This window comes from Gallus gallus, chromosome 3 (assembly GCF_016699485.2).
Source record: "Gallus gallus isolate bGalGal1 chromosome 3, bGalGal1.mat.broiler.GRCg7b, whole genome shotgun sequence".
NCBI lineage: Eukaryota > Metazoa > Chordata > Aves > Galliformes > Phasianidae > Gallus > Gallus gallus.
The window spans coordinates 61,342,908-61,367,177 of record NC_052534.1 but is presented as its reverse complement, the minus strand read 5'-3'; the positions used below and the strand labels follow the sequence as shown (position 1 = coordinate 61,367,177).

At 38.0% G+C, this 24,270-nt stretch overlaps 1 long non-coding RNA gene across 1 annotated transcript; it reads left to right on the top strand.

Moving 5' to 3' along the window:
* Positions 1–4,065: 4,065 nt before the first annotated feature.
* On the top strand, positions 4,066–24,269 carry LOC107053071. The gene is made up of 3 exons (XR_003074405.2): positions 4,066–4,959; positions 13,640–13,699; positions 22,452–24,269. It is a non-coding gene; the product is annotated as an uncharacterized LOC107053071 (long non-coding RNA).
* Position 24,270: the final 1 nt, after the last annotated feature.

The following is a 24,270-nucleotide window of genomic DNA, read 5'->3' as shown; positions in this document are numbered from 1 at the left end:
GAGCTGAATGTGTCTTGATGTAACAAATATCTGACAACAGAACACAAATCAAAGCTACCAGACCCACACTTTAACCACAAGAACCTCCCCTTTATCAGGAAAATGTATTTCCTTTTGTATAATCTGACACATTTGTCTTATTCCAATGAAAATGTTTTTTTTGGGGGGGGAGAGGGAGGGGGAAGAGAACATGGAGAAATTAAATCAGTATTACCTAATTATACTCCCTTTATCTGAGTGTTCTCAACTCACTGATATTGCACAGGCTGTGTTAGAACAAACAAATCAATCACACCATGGCACTGTTACTGGCTCAGCCTCTCTCCAGTCAAGGATAAGTTACCTAATTTTTTTTTTTTTTTAAATGCATTGTATCTCAGTGGGAGAAGCATTCATACTAATGTCAGAGCAGGTGGAGACACTTTATAGTACAGTGCCTTCCTCCCCTCTCCACATACCCCCATAATCCCATAGACAAACAGTGCTAGGGTCCTTTCTACAAGACAATCAATCAGTACAATAATAGCAGTAGAGTATAAAGATTACGTGTAGCAGGAGAAATGCAGCAAACTGCAAGATTTATTTTTAAGTAAGGAAATAAAAATCTCCACACAGTCATGTTCTACAGCAGGGCCACAGATTTTGTCTACAATACTAAATTGCTGTTGCATAACAGTGTTTTTGCTGCTAACTCAGTGGGAGATTATATTATTTACTTATTTATTTATTTATTCCTTTTTGTTTTTTGCCAGACTTCCACTATTGTTCTGGGGTGATTCCACTGTGTAAGACCTATACAGTTCTTTCTTCATCTCCTTGAGTAAGAAGAACTGGTTGCATGATTCAACTAATTGAGACTGGTCTATTTTTGTCTTTTTTTTTTATTTTAACAAGTGAAAATACATTTTAGGAACCAATGGGTGTTAGCAAATTGTGTTCTATTTTCTTGAATAAAAACTGATGAAGAGGGGCAAATTTATGAAGAAAATCCACTGGCAAAATACTGTAATTCCAATAATTTTGTATGTATCTATATATATATATAGTTGCAGGTGTTAGAGATATTTAATTTTATCTTTCTTTTCATTTTCTTCAACAAACATATACCCTGTTTTTAAAACTTAGAAAGTTCAGTAATATCTGCTCTAATAAAATAGAAAACCTGCAGTACCCTGGCACTCCCCTCTGCTTCCCAGCTAGAGAGTGGGCCTCTACTAAGTGGTCTGAAGAACAAAGCACGTTCAACTTCACAACAGCACATGCAGTCATATGACCACTACCTGCAGGACGTGAGCTGCATGCATCTTGTAGCTCTGTAGAAACAAATTGCAAAATAGGAAGTGGGAGTTTGGCTGTGTGATGCAATGTTTTGCTGCTGTAAGTGGTGAGCTAAAGTCTGGTCACCAAGTACTTCAGCTAATGTCTCTTTTGCTTTTCCCCATTGCAGACTAGTCTGTTTTTCTTTGGTCTTTCCCTGTACTTTGCTATAATGGGAGCCAATCCCTGTATGTTCCAAAGTTTTTGCAAAGTAATTGTGCTTCTGCTGTACAGCTCACATCTAGCTCGCATCTCTAGTATAGAGATTAGTTTCTATCTCAAGCAAAGCTACCAATTACTTTTTTTTCCAATCCTACATCCATTTCAGCAGCCCTGCTTACATTTCAGTCCTGCAAATCTCAAACTGATGTGGCTGGTTCTCACATTCTGTTTTCTTCTTCTGTTTTTGTCCATTAGTATTTCTTATAACAGTCACCCCTTGATGATCATTTTCTCTATGCTATGGAATTTACAGAAACTGAGGATCAGCATCCATCAGCTTTAATTGATTAATAGTTCTCCCCCCAGTTGACTTTGAAAGAATTCCAATTTGAAGTACGTTATAATTCAGTATTAGCTAACTAACAAAATGCACCATAAACGAGCCTAAAATGGAAAAAGGACCCGAGGTGGTGTATTCCACTTAAGATTCTGTTCTCACACATTTTTTGCCATATCTTATTTTCCACAGAAAAGGTATTCATCATAACAAGCTAAAACAGAGTTATAATCTGTGGTTGACCCATGATGAAGATAATGATATGTTTTCTTCCAAAATCTGTGTGAGGCATAGTTATAAATAACTTCATGAAAATGGACTGTTTAAAAACAGGGCATTGTTTTAAATGAAAAGAAAAAAGATTTCAGATTTGATTATAGTTTAGAAATGGCAAAATCCTACCCTGCACACAATAGGGGGACTATGTTTATGTGGAGATTGGAGTCCTTATAGAAGGAGAAAATGAAGAGGCTGAGATCAGTTTTAGGAGTTACACTTCCTTCTACTCTGTAAGACAGCTTTTTCTGTGGAAAAACTAGATATCCAAAATAAAAAAAAAAGGCAAGTTCATGATTCACAAGCTTTTAACTATGAGGCTTAGAAGTGGAGTCATCAGTAAACATAAGAGTGGAGCAAGGCATAATAAGGCTCTTCATTCTCTGTACTATTTGGCCCTGAATCATATAACAGAACATTGGTATATTCAAAATTCTAATTGAATTTTATATAACTTATTCTTATAGTCTTGTTCTTATAATGTAAGCCACAAATGTCAGCCTTTCAAACTTTGATCAATATTATAAATAACAGCTCTGATCCATACAGTGATTCTGAAGGGCTCAGCCTTGGTCGTTCTATCCACATTGAGCCAGTCAATATTAAAACTAATACAGAATATATTTGAAGACATTAGCCCACAGCTCTTCCTGAGTTAATCCTGTTCAGCTTGGACATTCTTTGTATACAAAGTAAGCCTAGCGAGGAAGTCAGTTTCCTGGAAGACAAATTTTATGGACAAAGCTGGTTCAAATATTTGTTTTCTTCAGTTCTGGGCCCAGACATGCTCATTTTCTTGATGACCTATAGTTTCTACTGTACCTAATGGCCTTCCCTTCCCTTCCCTTCCCTTCCCTTCCCTTCCCTTCCCTTCCCTTCCCTTCCCTTCCCTTCCCTTCCCTTCCCTTCCCTTCCCTTCCTCTCTTCCCTTCCCTTCCCTTTTCCTTTCTTTTCTTTGCAGATGAGATAAGAAAACTTCAAAAAAATATGAGAGAGGGCAATTAATGGTTGCAACATTATGCAGCACTTATATACCTGACATTCAACAATGGATTTAAATGGTTAAATATATTTGTTAAGCACTCAATTTAAATATTAAAAGGGTACATAGAGAATGGAGAGTTGACCATATTTAAATTTTCATCCCAAACATAAAATTAAAATAAATTCTAAGGGGAAAGATCTATTCTTCAAATAGCTTAGGAGCTTCTGTGTTATTAAAGCTTCATATTTAACTTGTGCTATGCCCCAAATATTATGGCAAATGCATTGAGTACCTAACTGATAAAAGACTGAGGATGGAGGAATGGGGAGTTGCAAGTTTTGGAAACTGGCCAGTTTAGGAGATGGATTTGGGATTCTAGGTTAAACACAGTAGCTGAAAGTGAGTGCTAAAATAATGAGCACTATCAACTGAGACAACTACAAGGAGCAATTTAAATGTCAGCATTATGGGGCAGGCTGTTCAGACCTCTGAGTTGCTGAGTATGATATTTTATTGTGCTATGATTTATAGGTGTTCTAAAGTAGTGTAAACTGGATATAAGATTTTACCAAATCTCTTTTCTTGAAAATATGTCCCCTTGCTTGAAAAATATATAATTTATTCAGGTTGATAGAAACACACACTTAAGTACTTTCTGAACAGGGATAGATTTGTGAGTCACTGTAGCAGTGACTAATTACGTCTCTATTATACTGTGTGCAGTAAAATATAGACTTTCAGGTACACAAACCAATGCTAGAAATGGATTTATTTCAATGTACATGCCTCTGTTTCCAAGGGATTCAAACACCCAAAAAATGTTTTCCATCATTGCAGGCTTACTGTAGTTTCGTTTAGACATCAAGTTAAAAATAAAAAGCTATCAAATACTGATGAAATATCCTGTGCAAGTTTATACAGACATGCCATTGTGACGGTCCTGGAATCTGTTTCCTACTGCTCTCCAAGACAGACCTGAGAACTTTTTGTTAAATTAAAAAGTTGTGACTTTTTTATTCATTTTGCCAGAATGCAGCTCACACGCAAGTATGGCATTTTTAAGAGATTTTTTCCAGACTTCAGTACATGCTCAGAAAGAAAAAAGGACAACCCAGAGTAGATGGGAAACAATCTGCCAAAACAATGATTACATGGTGTCTTTTCATGCAAGAGAAAATGAAGGGTTTAGATTTCTAGGGCAAAGAAAGAAAACATACATTTGTGCAGTTTCTCAGCTGCTTTAAATAGATTCAGCTTCACTCGGTAGCACAAGCAGGGCCCGCATTTCATTTCATTTCATTTCATTTCATTTCATTATTCATGTTACAGTGGCACTATGCAGACAGAATACAGAGGTAGAAGATGTGCAGTTATGGGGGACCTTGTCTCACAGCTTCTCACAGACCACAAAGGCTATCCATGACTGAGCAGAGAGGCAGCAAGAGGCACTTGGTGCCAGTGTTGTAAAACAGTGAAAATTTACACATCACCGAGCTCTGGTGAGCATTCGGAGGTCACTGCGGAGGGGAAGGGTGGAAGCAGCAATCAACATAAGCATGAAAGCACTGGGCTATGATTCTTTAAGTAGCAAAATTCTGGATGAATTTTCTTTAGACACCACTTTCAGTGTTAAGATCTCCAGAGCCCCTGAGGCTGTACCTCTGTACGTGCACAGAACAGGCCTCCTCCATGCATGTCCAGAGCTGCCTCTGTCCTGACAGCAGCAAGCAGCTCCAAGCCAGTGACTCCTGAGCTTTTCCTGTACTGTGGCTCAGTTTCAGTGGGGTGGTGGGGTGGGTGGAAAGTTTTATTGCTACCCTGCTGGCTGATACGACGGATGATCTTCTGAGAGCAGTGGGTTTTAGCTCCTCAGGCTACAAAGGTAAATTAATTCCATTTTCTTACCATTTGGATAATATACTTTTAAAAATAAAAATAAAGCAAAACACAGTGTGGTTGTAATTTCTTCAGAGTAGCTACAGGAGCTGCCTGATGCTTTGATGGAGTTTTATTTCTCACCTCCCTTAGGGCTGTTTGCAAGCTGGGCAGCAGCTAGCTGAGGTGACTACCTACAGCTTTGTGCCAGCCAAAGATTTCAGGTCAACCCTTGCCCTTAGCACTCCCTAATAAGGAGTTTTCGGCAGCTGCCTGCTGAGTGTACTGATTTTAGGCAAGTCCAAGCGTAGCATGTTGGCTGTTTTGGATCTTGTTCAGGAGGGCTTGGCTTTACTTTGAAGATAAAGGGGGGTTATATGGTGATACAGATATCACTCCTGGACCTAAACAACAGGGGGCAAGGGCATTCCAGGAGCTAGCCTTTGCGTGCCCTCTGGGTAAGGAGTAGGGATCAGAGCTGACACTTGAGCAGACTTTCCTCCTTTTTTGAAAATCTGAAAATTCTTGCAGGATTAAACAGGGACAGTCTGTGAATTCATTCTTCTGATGTAAATCTCTTTGTCATGAAAATGCTCAAAAAACGCTTGACTTGCATTCTTGTATGTGTAACATGGATGGAAGGTCTAAGTCTACACCTGAAATCATCAAAATTCAGTCCAACCAGGAGAGGTTGTTATGCAGAATTTTCATCACATTCTAAAACTGCTGTCTATTTTCTCCTGCAAGTTGAAGATCCCTTTGCTTCCATTAGTAATTAGCACAGATTAATTAATTTATTTAAAAAGCATCATTGTATGATTTTTCATTTACAAAGAGCACTTTTATACAACTGGTATAAACCAGCTGGTTGTGGTAGGGGCTTGTTGGTTTAGGGTTGTGGAAGGACTTGCACTTAAAGTATCTACTGTCACAGAGAGTGATCCATATTGTAAAGTGTGCAGAAGGATGAGCAGCACTACTTAAAGATCCAAATGTAGTCCTCTCAAAAGGAAATTTCCTGAAAATTTAAGTATTTTGGAAATTGTAATCATATTTCCTTAGCTGAAATTCTGAGGTTTTGAGATGCAATTGCAATAGGTTCTTTCTCATGCAAATAGTTTTTCTAAGCAACAAGATACCTCATTATGTTATGATCTAACATTGTTCATGCAGCCCCTCTAGTTAGCTCCTCACAAAGCTTCCAGAGGACATTTTGATTTATCTGACACTATTTCATTTATTTATAGCTTTCACCTCCCAAGGTATGATATTGTGAAGGACATTCCTGAAATCCATTTGTCTGTAATCCTGCTGGAAGAAAGCAGGCAGTGATTAGTCAGTACCAAAACTAGTATGCAAGTCAGTCTTGTGAGAGCTGCTAAGGATCAGACGAACAGAGTAACAACAAACCCTTTTTTTAAAGCCTTACAAGGTCCTACTTTTCTGTCAGTGCAGCAAGCTCACTTTCTTCCAGACAGCATTTCCCTGGCTGTAAGATACATGAAAACAGCAGGATCTTCTGACCTTTGTTTGCTGATATCCAACTGGAGGGATTGTTTTTCTATTGAAAAAAGTCATTTAGCATTGTTACTATTATCTGTAAGTACTAACAAAGCCCTCTAGCCTGAGAAGTGCAGGTGTTCAGGCCTTGGAGATAGCAAAAGCACAGCTGTGAAGTACAGAAAGGAGCGTTGTTGGAACAGCTTTGTGATCCATGCCAGCAACAGAACTGAGGGGGCCTGGGTTTTGTCAAGCCATCCTCTCAACCTGATGAGGTTCAGCAAGGACAGTGTTTCATAAGGCTGACCATCCAGAAATTAGACACAAAGTGAAACAGGCTGGTTATGGTCCTTGGCACTGAGTGGCTTCTTAAGAACATCGGTCACTAGGTAGAATAAAGAAGATCTGTAGGCTGTTGGAGTTGCTGAAAGCCCTGAAAATCGCTACAAGTATGAGGGATTGCCAAAGGAAGGGTAAACATTAATTTACTGCACTTGCCAATGCAACCTGACAGCCCAGGAGAAGGTACACAAAGTATACCCTTATTTCAACAATTGTTGAATCATCAGGTATGGTACTGAAAAGGTTTGGGTTCAGTCATGCAGAGGAGGATAGCATAAAGCTGTGGAAGTGAAATGTTAAACATCTGCAGAGCAGAGCTGAGTTCCCCCAGCTACTTTTAAACAAGCTTTGATATTGGCAGCAATCTGGCTGTAGCAGCCCAGAGCTCAGCATAGGCTGATTTATCCTTGTCAGGGGGAGTATTTGGAAGTGATTATAGTGTAATCAGCTTCTACAAGACACTTAAAAAAATAAATACTGCAAATCATAGGAAAAAACAAAACAGGTAAGACTCTTGTACCCTGAAAGTACCAAAGTTGGAGAAACAATCTTGTAGCTTCTTTGGAGATAAAAAGGTTAAAGTTAGATGAGTATATCCTCTATTAAAATCCAGATCAAAATGAATTACACAAACAGTCTTACATAGTTATTTACTGGGTGAGTATGGATCCCTGGTATTAGTAATGCAACCCTAACCACTCTTGAAGTAGCTATAAACGATTGCCTCCAGCCAGGTCCAACCCTTGTCCTTGCCTGGTAAGCTGTACAAGATGTGGTCATAAACCAGTTTGTACAGTGCCTGTCCTCCCAAACATGAATCCCAGTTCTGTCACTACCCTACAATAATTAGTTCTCTAAACACAGACAGTCATGAGGGCTGCTTTTCTACCTGTTTCTGCCTTTCAGTTCACTGGTTTTAATGAAAACTTGTGTTATCGTTATATATCTCTAACCTGCTTCTGAAACGCATTCTGGCATCACAAACGCACAAATTTCACTCAGAAATCAGCTGGCAATACCAGCTGGGGAGAACTTGTGAATGCTCAAGCCTCATCTCTCCTGACAAACCAGTATCCTGTTGTCAGGTTCATCTGACATCAGCCAAAGGAGGAAAGTACTCTGTGGATGGCACAGACAAGCAGACAGACTGATGTTGCAAGCTTTATTTCCACTGGAAATATGCCTAAGAAAATCAAAGAAACACAGTGCAGATCTAGAATTAATCTTTGAACAACAATGCACTTTGAATTTATGAGCCAAAGGACTGAAACTTATGGAGTAGAGGTTTGACATGTGGGCCAAGGAATCCAAGCTCGCACACAAAAAGGCCCAGACCGAAGGGCTCTTCAGTGTCACATGTGACTGCACTGCTAGAAATTGGAGAGTCTCTGGAGACTTCCAACAAACGAGGCAAAGGAAAAAGTTTGCAATGAATTGGGGTGCAAGAGACTCCTAACACGTCACAAAAATTACCTTGGAGAGCCGTGGCCATTAGCAAAAGCAGACAGACCCATATAAATACATACTAGACAAATATGCAGCTCAGCCTTCAAATCTCCTGAAAGAAGGAGGACTGAGTTCACCATTTTCCTCAAGTCGTTTGTTAAATGGAAAATAGCTTGAGAAAGCTGCAAGGGTAGAACTCCTGGACTAAGTGAAATGAAGACAAACAGCACTTGGTGCCATCTCTGGCAATGGGCTGCAGTGGGGCCACAGGTGCCTACTGGCATAAGGCAGAAAGGCTGCAGCTACATGTGGAACCATGGGGCAGCTTAAAGGTAAAGTGTATTGTAAAATAAAGGGCATTGTATGCATTGGAAGTGCAGCACTTGGAAGTTGTTTGGCACTGTTGATTTGCTTCTCTGGAAAGAGGATTTGTTGAGAAACTCAGCCTTCAGGAGGTCCTGGGGAGAGCCAGCCACCCAGAAGAGGCTGCTGTAGCCCCCAGAGGCTCCAGTGCTTCAGTCAGGGAGGCATGACTCCAGTGCCAGGTGAAACATTCTACTGCCAGCTTCCTTGGCATCCTCCGGAGGAGCACTGGGGATGCCCATTCCCATACATGTTTTGAAAAGATCGTGTATGTGCTTGACCTAGGACATAATACCCAGAAACTCCTTAGGGGAGGGAAACAGCACCGAAACCTCCTTTGCCTGCTCCCACGAGGGCCGTAACCCTTCAGAAAATCATGCTCACTCATGTTCCCTGTGGCTGCCGCAAACCTGTGGTTTGTTCCTGTTGGGTGGAAGAGCTTCAAAGGACAGGGTGGGGAGCACTTTCACCCAGAGCAACCTGAGCCTTGTGGCCAGGGTGTGGGTTTCGATCTCCTCAGGCATAGGAGAGCCTAGAACCCACCTTTCCCACATCTAGGGTAAAACCTCTGACCAAGGAGCTGCTGAGTTGCCTCTGCACTTCTCAGAGAGAGGTGTTTTGGGAATCTTCACCACCTCTGTCCCTTGGGCAAGATAGGTGCAGTCGCAGGAAAGCTGCCTTCCTTTGATCTGAGGGTGCTTGGGCGTGAGCAAAGTTGGTGCCACTGTGCGAGGCACTTCTGGACATGCCAACTGCAGAATTTCAGGAGTCTGGGGAATTTTAATGTGAAAAGCTGGCGCCTGTAGATGTTAGGCTTCTCCAGGGTGTGGCAATAAATGAGCAGGAATTTTGAAGACTGTAGTTTTAGACTTAGGTTTCCCACTGGAAATACATTCTTTCCATCTGTCATACTGAACCCAGTTCCCTAAACTTCCCCATATCAGTTCAGTAACTGCTCCCTCCTGAGGGGAATCAACTTTTTTTTTCCCCCAGTTCAAGCAGTACTATGACTGGAAAACGAAGGAGTTGTGGCATCAGAGATGATGCCACAATGTCCTGACTCTGTATGATTTATGCAGCCATGGGAAGCCAATCTGAATGAATCATAAATAATTACATGTAATATACTAATTTAATTGCAGAAGGGGAGTGAGTTTAGTTTTATCCATTAATTTAAAGGACTGTCCCTGGGAGGGTTTGGGAAGAGTAATTTAGTAAATTCAAGCATGAGTCAAGGCAACTAAAAATAAAAAAAAACCAACCACCTCCTAAATCAGTAAAAATGAAATTAAGAGAAGGGAAGAAAGAAAACTTGGTGTCGGAATCTAACAGCCCTTTTTACTCAAAGAAAGCACCCAAAAAACACATGCATAGCTGTTAATATATTACTGAAAAGCAGTTATTTCGATCTTTATAAAGATACTGTGTGTTAATATTGAGAATGAATTATACATTTAGCCGTATGTGCAAAATGTTTATTGATAAATGTGGATAAAGTGCTAGAATCAGCCACCTTCACTATTAACTTCACTTCTAGACTCCCAGTACTACAAGAACACAATTTGACCTAAACCCTAAGCTCTACACAGTCAAGTGGAAAAAAATTTCAGCCTGTCAGGTATGAGGGTTCCAAAGGTTTGATGTTTTGTGCTGGGGTCTGATTTTATCATACCGACCTTGGCTCGTGTCATCAAAGAAGTTGTTCTGGTTGTAAATAGTAACAGTATCAGGCCCTCACTAGAAAAGCTCCCGAAGATGGGAAAAAAAACCAAACATATTTTTCAAGTCAAATCTCTGAATTTATTCAAGCAGACAGAGAACTCCCTGCATGAAGGAGATGAATAGGAGGGTTGCATTTGCAACTAGGTGCTTGGAGTTGTACTAGAAACTGCTCAGATCTAGGTGAAGAGATCACCACTCCAAGAGCTTGTCATTGCTAATGTGGCATTCATGCTGCCTAAGAGTGGTCACTGCTTCACTGAACAGATATTAAGAAAAAGATGCTATATCACTCTGCCCGTCATTCTGTTTATTCTACTAGAAAGATGCATTCATTATATGCGTTGCCCAACAAATATGGCTATATTTCCACTCTTTCAATTTTCCCCTTTCCAGAAACAAGCTTATAATTAGAATTGGCTAGGAATTTTAGATGATGTCTTTTTCCACCAAATACATATATATTTATATGTATCTATGTATGTATATATGTATATGTATATATATGTATGTATATAATTTTTCAGGTCCATAGTTATGGGATTTATTGTAAAAATGAAAATGAATCCACATTATAATATATGTTACTTACCCTGAAAGTAATACACCTGGGAACAGGCCTTGAACCCATTCTCTTGAAAGCTCACTTACAGCATGTTCTATTGAATGTCTCTCTCTCTTTAAAAGAGAAAAAAAGAAAAGAAACTCACATCCAAGTTTAGGTGATTGTACAGCATGATGTATTTTCTAACCTATGCTTTTCCAGTTTAAAAGCTACAAATGGGAACTTTCTCAAATATGTGTATTTTGGTAACTCTTTTGTTATTGTTCTGAATAATTCTTGGCCTGCAGATTAGTTGCAATTAGTGTGCTGTGACTGTCATGTATTCAAAGACAGAAGTTTGAGCCGTTTTGATTATGTGAGCTGGGAGAAATAGATCGTACAGAATGCTTCCATCCTGACTGGCTGGGGTCTATGCTCAGATCCAGGTCCTGTTTCAGAACTTGCATTCTGCATGTAGTTAATGACTACCAGCCTGTAATTCAGCTTTTCTGTTTGAAAATATCTGACAGTAAAATTGTTTGCTTGAACAGGAGAGGATGTAAGCAGACTCACTTTTTTCCCTAAACATTTGCCTGATTACTTTTGCAAATTCTGTTCGCAATAATTTCTCAGACTGTTTAACATCCAACTCCTTAAACTTCTGGATGGGAACTCAGGAGATATTAAGGGAACGAATGCAGATGTAGAAATAGATTTGAAGCAATGCAAATTAGATGGAAACCAGCTTATCCAGGTTCCCTGCCCACTCAGTGGTTATCATGCAGAATTTGCTATTCTGGTTTTCCACCACTCTCGTCCAAGTCCATGTCCTGCTATGTATTAATTCATGTATGTTTCACAGCTGAGACAATGTAAAGATAACCTGGAGCTACTCTAGTCTCTCATCGGTACAATGTAGATGCCTCTGAAGGTGTTACTCTCATTGTAAAAGGACAGACATCATCAGACTCCACTGGCGTTTATTCCAGACCTAGTGTGTGAAACCTGCTTCAGAACGACTGTGATGTTTGGAGCCATTGGCACTCAGAAAGAGTAGAGCTGTGTTAGCAACATACCTGCTGAATTGTCCGTCTGCTCCAGCGTTATTTATACTGTATTCCCCTTTGGACTGTACAGTCTCCTCTTGTCTGTATCCAAAAGTCTGACACTCAATCATACTTGATAAATCTGTATAGAAGCTATTTAGGGTAGCCTGGTTCTCAGGTAATACATTTTCTCTCACATCCAGGCTTTTTAGCTTAAGATCAGCATGGTGTTTACTTACATATATGCAGGTTGTGTGCTCATGATTGTCTGTGGCTAATCTCTTCGGTATAGCAAGGTTTACCGTGCAATAGTTTGAAAAAATATGTGACTACACCATAATTTTAAAAGCAAATGTCTCTTAAATTTACCTGGCAGTTCTATTCCTAATTTTGAGTGAAGGTGCCAAGAACTCTTTCTGGGACTGATTTTAACAAGGGTGAAATATCTGAGGAAAAGATTCAAACACAATTAAATCTAATTACAGAAGCTTTTCTTCAGCCCTATTCTTGCCTATATAAAGCTTTTTATAGAGTTTAAATAGTATCCAATTTAAGAATCATATTTTTTTACATGTTGGATATTGCTGGCTAGAAGGAAAATGCTAAGTTTAGGATTTCAGAAGCAATTTTCCCATGTACATGCCTGCAGGTGAGCAGAAGTATCCTATGAAATCTTGGGTCAGCAACAAAACTGTATTAAAATATTTTTTTTAGTTCTGGCTGACAGAACGCATGTCTATCTGGTCAGCCATATTCATCAAATGCATATTTCAATGATTCAGCAAACTACTGAGACTGGCAAAACATTATTTACTATTCTATAATAAAATAATCGAAGTTATTTGATTTGAAACAAAGGACTTAGTCAATGTATATTACAAAAGAAAGTAGCTGCATTTCTGCTTATTTATGCTGCCGCTGCCCAACAGTTTCCATAATAACATTTTCTATAAAACATGGGTTATTAAACACAAAACATATTACAGTGCAAAAGCATCTCTGAGATATTTATATGGTGACTGTACAGTCAGAGCTGCATTTAAACCTGAAGAACTCTTGCATATCACTTCACAAGGGCATAGCACAGGCCGTTTCATTGATTTGATTAATTTGCCAATTTACCTGATTTGCTGAACATATGCAAATGAAAAGTTCTCTGCACTGAAATTATACCCTGTATTTTGCCTCAAGCAACCCAAATTTGTTGGGAGATTAACTAGTCATTCCACTCATATGACATTTCCTTGGAATGACCTTTAAAATCTACACAACATAGCAAACAATACGTGAATTGAAAGCATTGGAGCTGCACACTATGAATTTATAGCATGTCAGTGCTACAGAAGACAGTGTGAAACTCTGTATTCCACATAGATGCCAAGTATCAGAATGCAGTAGAGCTCACGGATGATCATATTCTCTTCTAAATGTCTAAGAATGCATAATTACTTGCTTAAAGAAGATTATTTGCCTTCAAAAGACTAGCTGGCCATTCTGACAACTGGATTCTCAGGAGCAAGAATGATTCCTGGGCTGACTTAAACAGTGAGGTAACTCTGGAAATAACGGCAGATTTCTTAGGTTATCTTTCAACTGTAGTACCATTAGAAATAATAAGCTTTATGGTATCTCCCAGTTTCTGGACTGCATCGGCTATTGCTGCCCTTTCCTAGCAGGTGGAAGTACCAGGAAGATAAGTATGGTAAAGTGAATGATTTCTTTTGTAGAAGTTGTCATCTGTGGAAGGCCATATCGACCATGTTCAAGCAGAGAAGTGGATACACAAGGTAAATGGCCCATGTTTTCAGTGATTGGAAGACTGTTAAATTTACTGCAAAAGGAGAAAAGGATAGAGGACATACACTAACTGGAATGTCAAACTGTAGAGAACAGCCTTAATCAAGGCACAAAGAAGCATAAAGAAAAAAAATGTTTTTAATTATCTGTCTATACTACGATCCAGTGCAATAAACAAGAGAAATGAAAACTGCTCATTTTATGGGCTTAATTTGACTTGGTTCATACTAGCAAAATTTGGAGAGATGTTCCTGACGTGTGTGTTAATATCACAGCTATAGAACTTAACCAGAAAGAAGCTGGTTGAACAATTGGAGAAAATGAATGACATTCCGTAAAAATGGTGCTATTTGTTTCTGTCTCATCAATAATTCACAAAGAAATTACTTTGAGTCTTTATGGATTCTTATATTAAAGAACAGAATGCAGCATCTGCTACTAACAACTGAAACAGGTGAGGGAGTAGGTTGGTCATCTTCCTGAGCATGTATTGACACTATGCATGGGAAAAAAGCAATCCTGCTGTACTATCAGCATTGAAGCATCCTTGAAGTTTCATAAAGTCCTAGGGGAAAATTTCCTATCTCAAAAATTTTAAATTTAAGACCTGAAATTCTCTGCTAGGCCAATGCTCGATGTTTGCAAGGTATCGATACCATAACTAATAATGATGTATTATACATTAATAATTATAACTATGTATTATTGTATAATTCTAGGCATACATTACCAATTCTTTCTTTCCCATTGTGACTAAAAGCTAACAAATCCAATAGAAAAGTCCAACAATTCAAGGAACTTTAATCATGCTTCATGTATTTATACTCTCCATTTCTTGCTTAATCTATTACTCACCATATAGAGCTCATTCTGGCAGTTTGCTTTACGCACATGAGTAGTTCCATATGGGTCCTTTATACTAAGGCACTCTGGGAGTCCCTTAGAGCTGGACAAGGGACACTGGTTACAGAATTCCTAGCTCTGTTTTCAGTGTTGGAGTGACTAGTATGTTTATATGATGCAAAAGTCAGCCGCAGGTTGTCTAATTCATACTTACAGCACTGCATGCTCCTATTTCTTTGTGTAATAATATATAATATATTTTACAAAGGCTTTTCTCATTCTATTTTATCAGTGGTTCACAGCCAAATTTAGAAACAAGTTGAACATCAGGACATGTATTTTTTTTATATCTCTGCTTAGAATCTTTTCCCTGTCCGTGTTAATTATAAATTGCATTAATCACACTGAAGGATGTTTATTTGCTTCTTCTGTTTATCTGACTTGCCTATCTGTAATACTGCACTGGTAATGGCATTCACAATGGCAACCAAGTGACCTGTGTGTTATAATCACACAGATGGATGGTTGGCACACAGGTTAAAAAGACAGATAAAAAAAATCAAAGCCAAAATGTTTACAATACAAGTAAGTGTTGTTTTCTTTCTGTCTTTTGATTTTTCATTGTTGAATGTAATTTAAAGATCCAAACTACTACCAGCAATACTTTTGCTTCCATTTTTCCAAAAAGAAGTAACATGAGAGTTCTTAACTTTCTTTTGCTCTCTTGTCCAAGATATGAACAGATTTTCTATTTCCCACTAAGGAAAATTGGACTTTAGTATCCTAAAACCTTCCTTCAGCTTAGTCTGATTGGATTTTTTAAATGTAAACTTTCTTATTCATCCTTTTGTTTTTGTCATTAAAACATGCTGTTTCTGATGATAAAAAATATTATTAATAATAATTTAAAAAACAGTGCAATGATTAGCAAAGATTAATGCAGTCTATACAAAGGAACAAATAGATAAGTCTGCAAAAGTCAGAGGTGAGCTGATTTTATAAGTAACCTATTTCTGAGACTTCAGGCCTGACACAATACTGTAGTGACACTCCAGAAAAATACCTTGAATTTAATTAAATTATTTTGGACTTCAGTGGGACAAGAAGGTATTTGGCCTTCAGACTATTTTTCAGCCAAGTCAACTGTTTAGAGAAATGCTCATTGTAGGATTTGTGTGAAAGAGAGACAGCCAAACAAGCCAGCCCTAATCTATCTACATCAGTATGCAGCTAAGCTGTGGAATGCCTTATCACAGGGAGTTTCAGATGCTGAAATTTTACATGATTTCTTTAGGCAACTAGTCAAATTCATGAAAGAAAACATTGAGAATTATTGTAGGTAAGACACCTGGTTCAAGAAGTTAATAAGGCACAAATGGTTGAATGCTGGGTGAATATTCTTGAGGAGCCTCACATAGACTCTTCTCTGGACACTCTCTTTTGGACTTTTTTTCAGAATAGGACAGTGAGCTGCATGGACCCAGTCAGCCTACTATCAAATTCTTAGGCATAAAAATATCTGAGATAACATACACACATACTTTGTCTAATGAAGTGCGCCCAGAACATTTGGCTCTCTGGAATTGTATATGTCCAGAAGTATGTTTCATCATCATTTTCCACTAAGCTTCATTTGGGAATTGTTAACAAAATATTCTTAATTCCCCATTTACTCACAGAACATATCAGTATTTCCTCATGGGTTTCAGATCACTAGTTGTAGGCACACCCCTCTGAAGAAATTGGTTGATACACAATTTTTGTACAACAGCCTAAAAATTAAAGTATACCCAGGGGCTGGGACATCTGTATTTTTAGCTGAGCTCCACCAGGTTGGACAACTTCATTTCTACTCCCTGAAAAGAATAAGATAGTTTAGATTAAGAGACTCCTGTTGTGCAGGATATTCAGAGACTAAAGCAATTTCTTTTGCCTTTGAGCTGAAAGCTGCAATCCTAGGAGAATAATAGAATCATAGAATGGTCTGGGATGAAAAGGACCACAATGATCATCTAGTTTCAACCCCCCTGCCATGAGCAGGGTCACAAACCACTAGAGCAGGCTGCCCAGAGCCACATCTAGCCTGGTGTTGAATGCCTTCAAGGATGGGGCATCCACAACATCCTTGGTCAACCTGTTCCAGTGCATCACCACCCTCTGTGTGAAAAACTTCCTCCTAATATCTAACCTAAGCCTCCCCTGTCTCAGTTTAAGACCATTCCCCCTTGTCCTATCACTATCCACCCTCTTAAACAGTCGTATCCCTTTCCTCATAGGAGAGGTGTTCCAGCCCTCTGATCATCTTAGTGGCCCTCCTCTGGACCTACTCCAAGAGTTCCATGTCTTTCTTGTGCTGAGGGCCCCAGGTCTGGACACAGTACTCCAGATGGGGCCTCACAAGAGCTGAGTAAAGGGAGACAATCACCTCCCTCTCCCTGCTGGCCACTTCTCTTTCAATGCAGCCCAGAACACAGTTGGCCTTCTGGGCTGCAAGCGCACACTGGTGGCTCACGTCCAGTTTCTCATCCATCAGGACCCCCAAGACCGTCTCCACAGGGCTGCTCTAGGAGGGAGAACTAGCAGGAGGGTGGCTTTCCAGCAAAGTAATGGGAGCATGTAGGCAACAGTTGAGAGTGTTAATTTTACCCTCAATTCTTTTTGTTAATGGGAGTTCTTCATTAACAGGAAGGAGAGGGAATGTAACTAGAAGTCTAGGCAGCAAATTCTCATATCTCCTCGGCCTTGGAATATCTCTTAATTATCTTCTGTATTCCTCCTTACATTTAGCTCAAGGAAAAACACAAATAGAAGTCAAACCCTTCTTTGTTGAGTACTTTTTATATGAAAATAATTATTTCTTTTTTAGAGCATTTATTTTGTAAGACTTCTCTAGTTCCTTAAGGAAGTTAAGGATGGTTTTGGTTTTCCCAAGACTGGTACCATTGAAATGGAAGCAACTTGAGGCAAGAGTGGGGAGGCAGAGGGAGGAGAGTTTATAATGACATGGCAATCTATGTTTCCCTGTGGAAGATAAATAAAGGCTAACCACAACAAGCAGAAGTTTAAATTCTGAACAGAGTTTTTGTAGACCTGGAGTAATTTCTTGCTACAGCAGCTTGATTTCTAAGCAAACAGGCTGTTGCCAGATTGGAAGTTTGTATCAAACAGCCATAATATGACAGCTACTTAGTTCCTTCTAAAGATACTTAACACGTTCATGTTTATAATAATTACTAAGCTTATTTTTTTTATGGCTAATCAAAGCTGCTTTGAAATATAAGTAATAACTTTTGTGTGTTTTATTCCTGCTAAAAACATCCATTTCAACCACAGCTTTCACAAAGCTTTCATACACTCATAAATGATGGAGATGCTCGGGCAAAATGCTACAAACCCAGACAGGCCTAAGCCTTCATTTGCCTGACTGTCAAATAGCTAAAAAAACTTTTTAAACAAAAGGCTTGCCTCACCATCATTCCATTCCGGTTAGCTTTCACCAAGAAGAGATTCAAACATTATATTGCTTTGAATAGACGCTAGTTTACACCATTTTGTTCTTCTCTTCAAGTCTTGACATTCATTTATCTGTACAGTCATGCATGAATGTATGGCTGAGAGAAATATAGGTACATGGAATTTTGCTTATATAAATTTTACCTATTTTTCATACACATAAAAAAATGTTTCTTTATTCACTCTTTTATTTTCCAGGACATGCATGCAACTAACTTTTTTGTTTCTTTCATAAATACTTTTATATACTTGTGCATGTATGCATGTGTATAGATAAAATTCTTGTTACCTTTCTATTTATTGCCTATTTATTACTGACTATTTATATACAACAAGAAATAAACTGATGTTGTTATGCTGTGGTATAGTTTCAAGTTTCTACCAGAATTAGCTGAAGATACTCACAAGTGGGTGACTGGTCACAGATGATGGGTTGCAAGTGAAGAATATGTATCGTCCCAGAGCAGTTCCAAGAGGCTAAACAAATCCTCCTTGAAGGAAAGCTTAGAGAATGTCCAAGCAATTACGAAGGTAGTTTTTGAATCTTTCCAACAGGCAAGTAAGAAGCGATTTTTGTGGGTATTTTTGCACCACCAATGTTCAACTGGATTGAAATATAATTGACTTTTTTCATATTTCTAACAGAATATTAAACTCATTATTTGATTGATGGCATATATAATTCAGATCAAACGTAAAAAGAAAATTCCAGGAATTCTCTTTATTTCGTCAAATGTTTCTCTTAGCTTCAGGTCTGCACTTGAACCCCACTTAATTTTTTATTGGAATTAACATTGCATTAGAGAATACAGGCTAGCCAAAACACAGCATCACTCACATCTGGCAAATAACTGAGACAAATAATGAACTTGCAAGCAGTCTTTGTTAGAATTTCCCTTTTAGCTATGGTAAAGGTGATGGATTTGTTTGATGCAAAATAAACAAACAAACAAACAAAAAAAACAAGCAAAACAGCAAACTAGTAGTTGTATACAAAGAAATTATAAGACGAATGAATTTTTACTAAGAAAGTTTCCTTTAGATGGTGACCAGTCCTCATAATTACTTGCAGGATGAAAATTGTTTCTTCCTGAACAATCATTTCAAGGACAAGTTTCAGGGTTGCCCCTGAGGTGTCTAAACAGTCATATTTTCTGATCTTTTCCATTTCTAGTCTTTTGTTCACCAGTGTTTTCTCAATACTTTTGTTTGCTGAAACACCTAGTGTAGACATTTCTACAGAGCAGGTTAAAGCAGTGAAGCCTACAAAGTCTTTGTAAATAGGCTACATAATTCTAATTCTAAACTGCGGCAATTATGTTAAATGTGAAGGGGATTAACATAAAAAGGAATGTTGTCCTTGTTTTCTTTACCCTAAGCAGCCCCCCAGAAACAAATCTTTGAGAATTCCTTTTCTCCATTATTTTTAAGTCTTTATTTTTCAATTCTTACCTGTTATTGAGCTAGCTTCCACTTCTGCTGCGTTCTTAATTTCATTATTGTGTTTCACTCCCTATTATGTCCATATATCTTTGAACTCATCATAAGTTTAACTGATATAATTTTTCTCATCAGCTCTTAAGTTATCATTTTTTGACTTCTAGCCCTTTTACTGATGCATAAAACAGGGCCAGCAATTGCATGTATGCCACACTGATTTGTGACTAAGTATAAGCAAGGGTGACTTTGTTCAAAAGGTATTTCCCCTTCATAAAATAACTTCTACATTAAAGCTGGTTGAGCAGAGATAATAGGAAAGTACTGGGAATAGGAAACTTTGGTGACATGAGGTTGTCTCACTCTTAAAGAAATGGCTGCCTGAGGAATGGCTTTAGACATTGTTCCTTCTAGTAACACTTTTCAGTAACACTGAATTATTCTTAGAAAATGTTCAGCACTTGGTAATATAGTTCTGTCTACAGGTGTAATATTAATACTTCAATACTTTTTGCATACCTTCCTTCTTCATTTTTGGACAGCCTGGTTTCCAGTTTTCCAAACCTTCATGGATTCTTTCTGAGTTATACATTTGGATATTACTTCCTTATTTTTGTAGCTTCTAATTGAGAAAGATACAATTCCTGGTAAAGCCAAGAAATTGGGAGCAGCATAGAAATCTCAGAAATGGAATGGTATTTTCACCAGTTTGGTACTAATTCTGACCATATTCTGTTCATAAATCATTAGAGAATCTATTTTATAGAGAATCTATATTTTCTTAATATTGTTCTACAGAAAATGCTGCCAGTAAATTGCTTCATTCCTTAGACTTTGGGCCAATATGAATAACAAATCACATATCATGAAAGTTCAGATCACCTTCAAACCTCATAATGGGAAGTTTTGTTAACTACTAGAACACTGCTAAATACACTCAAAGAGATCATCCTCAGGGCCAATCCAGGACATTCTGCCAACCAGTGAGAAGAACATTACAGCTGTTTTTATTTTTTCCTGAATGTCATTTGGGTAAATCTTTACATAGAGACCTAGCTCTGGCCATGCACGAGTGGCATAGTTTACAGAACTAGTTTAGATTTGTGGTGAAGAATATATTCGCTATCAGAGATAACAGAAACATGTAGGAGTCCTCTAAGCATCTGTAGAGACAAAAAAGAGGCAAAATACCTGTAAGGGAATGGCTTTTGCCTCAAGCTGGTCTCTGAGAACCTGATATCACCGTAGATTGAGTTGATCGCAGGTCAACTAAAACCTCCAAAATTCTTCTATGAAATAAAGTTTGTCCTGCCCTGATCACAAGAGTTATGCTGTTGAAAATTCATTAGGTATGGAAGATAATTCCAAAATTTCTAGGAAGGCAGCATTCTACTGTTGTGGATTTCATAAGCCCTATAAAAGCTGACATGCAGATTTAGGAACCCTTAATGTTTGCATAAATGTGTTTTAGCAATGAAATAATTGCCCCCTGAAGCACCCCAAAAGAACCCAAAGGAAACAGAAATCACCACCTATGAAAGATCAAAACAAATTTCTAGTTTCTGAGCCAAGTCATTTTGCAGTTACCATAAGCCAAAAGAAATGTTAGGAAAATTTTCAAGAGGTGAAACCGCTTCCTTTTCTGAGCCCTCGTGTCTCTCAACCATCTTGCTGAATTTACCCTAGACTTTCCATTAAAATACTACTTTGGCAGAATAACACACTTAAGAAATTTCAAGTAAATTGTTTTGGTCTGGTAAAATATGTAAAAAGCCTGACCTGAAATGGAAATATGACTTCCAGCTTACCTATAGGCAGAATATAAAATGAGAAGTCTACCAAAGTGAACCAAGAGCTGCGTATGCTATGCTTATTTCTGAACAGTAGTATTCAGTGCCATTTAGACTTCTGTCAGAGCATAAATCCAAAGCTTCTCTTAGATCACTTCTCGGTGTTTTATACCACCAGATGAACCAAGCATTTAAAAAAAAAAAAATGCTCTCATTCAGTTTCTTTTCCACTGATGGCAGAAGAAGGTCACTACTTATGTTATATTTGCATAATTTCATGGAAATTGATTATTTTAAAAATTTGTTGATGTGTTTTACTCTTTAATTCAAGTAGCACCCCCTACTGTCTGGTCCTTTGTGATCTATCGCCACCACCAACAAAAAGGCCTCACCTCAAGTAAAATGCCTATATGACCTATACTGGAAAACTACAGAGGTAGAGATTGTTGCAGAAATGCTACAGTGGGCATAAGAAGCAAAAAATGCAGATAAACTTTGGGAAAAACAATATGTTGTGTTGTGGGGTTTAACTCCATGATTTTCAGTGGAGTTTTGCGTTTTGACTCCAAGACTGTTTAACCACAACTTGTGGTTATTTTCACGTTTAGATTTTGACAAAATCTGAGCGCATGAGCAGGCAACTATGTGCTCTTTTCATTGGCATGGATATATTGCCTCCAGACCAATGAAGGTGTACAACTTTTTTGAAATCTTTGGAAAAGAACAGCTAATGCTCTCCTCTAAGGCAGTCTAAGAGATGATCCACTCTGCAGCACAAGAAGAGTTTGTGTACTGAAGCACTGTGGTTTTGAAGGCACATGCACAGACAGTGTTCAGGACACACATACATCAAGCATGCATACTAGACAGATTGCCCTTTCTTTCACTCCACTTCAGAGCCCTTAGTGGGTTCTCTCAAGGTTGAGAGAAATTTGGCTTTTACTGTTTCAACCTTCACAAATGCCTGATGTCATTTACTAACACATCCTGGCAATAAATTTTGCCTGATCTCTCCCAGTTGTTCTCCCTTTCTCTCTCTCCCTCTCTCTCTCTCTCACTTTCTTTCTCTCTCCCTACCCTCACCTCCCCTCAGCGAAGGTTCTTCTAAAAGTGTCTATTTTGTTCTTAGTTTTCCATCTGCTTTTCCTTTCTTTCCTAGGACTGCTACAACAGGAAGAACCAGAAACATGGCACAAAAGACTGAAGATAACCTGCAGCAGAAGGAGGAGTGTTTGGCACTGCAGCACAGGAATGACCTGATGATAAGGCACTTGGCTGACAAGTCACTTTTCTGTAAATCAGATCAAAATAGCACTGAATTCAGTGAGGGTCTTCCTATCAGTCTAAGACAGCTTGGATCAGGCCTGTCGTACACATCTGGATGCAGTTTGTTCATATCTGCTTGGGCTATCCCACCTTTTATCCAGTATCACCTTTTGAAGTGGTTAAGGAAAGTATAAATCTTACATTTAATGCTCTTCTCTTTGATTATTCTTTGACAATAACGAGATTAATATGTGACTTTCTCATCTGTGTTATTTATTCTCACAGTAAATTTAGGTTCAGATTTTTTTTCCCTGTTGTCAGTATACTAACCTCAAAAAATGTGCAATACTGAATGTACAAGTTGTCTTTGTTTTGTTTTAAGTAGAACTGCACATTTTTTGCATGGGCTTGACATACTAGCTCACGATATGTTTTACCACTACTGTTTTAGTAGAAAAGTTGCCATTAACTGTGAAGAGTAATATCTTGGAGAACTTCTCTCCATAACTGATACAGAGAATTCTAGCAGAAAAATCTAATTTGAAATGTTTCCAACTATTATAGGAGAAGTTAGGCTGTATTTGGTAAATTCCAATGTTTCATTTCTTCACTGTATCACATAGAAAATCAAACAATTATTAAAAACAAACAAAAAAAAACCCCTCCATCTATATTCATAGTCTATGAGAAATTTTTGTTCTCGGTAGTGCACAGTTATAGGTTACAAGAGGAGCAGAAGTTATGTGCTTTAAATGATTGGAAATTCCTTAGATTTCAAAGCTGGAACCACTTAGAAGTGGCTACTCAAATGTGTCATGGGAGAGATAATAACTTCACTCTTTTCCTTAAAAATACGTCCATAAATAATATCAAAACACTTTTATTTCATTGAAATATAACCTGTTTCTGTAATGTTAGCTTTACTTAGGAAACAATTTACTGAAGAATTCGCAAGCCCTATTTTCAGTTTTTACACAAATGGTTTTGAGTACATCTTGAAATAAGGTACAATTTCATCTTTATGTAGAAGATTTAAATAACAATCACAATGGCATCAATTTATATTATTGTATTTCCAATGCAATATTGACTTGTTTTTTGAGGCAGACATTGCATATAATTATGTATTATTCTTTGATAGTACATACTAGTAAAGAATTTTCAAGAGTGTATAGACTTGGCATGCTAAAAAAGAACATTTCGAACATGATTGCTTTGAATTGGAAGCATTTCAAATCTTGAGGTTTTTCTATATTTGCAAGAAAAAATTAGAAGCAGTTCTTCACAAAAACGTTGGTTTGACAGTAGACATGTTCTTACCTGTAAGAAAACTAGATTGTTTTTGCAATATGCTAGTCATCCGTCTAGAATTGTTGTGAAACAGAATTGTTCTAAGTGCTCCCACATCATTTTTTCCCTGCACTTTTGGAAGTAATTTGGCTGTGTACAGTAAGTTGCAATCTATTTTATTTAAAGCTACATAAAGAAAGAACTTTTGTAATTAGAAAAGCTTTTATTTATTGTAAATCAAGGCTGCTGTCTTTGGTACACTAAATAATTGTCCAATACATGTCACACTAATATGACAACTTCAATCTTTATTATTTTTGTACTGTAAGAATAGAAGTAAATGCAATTTCTTTGCAGCATCAAATTTATTCCTTGATTTTGTATCTCTTACTTACAAATAAATTACACAGGAGTTGCTGTTT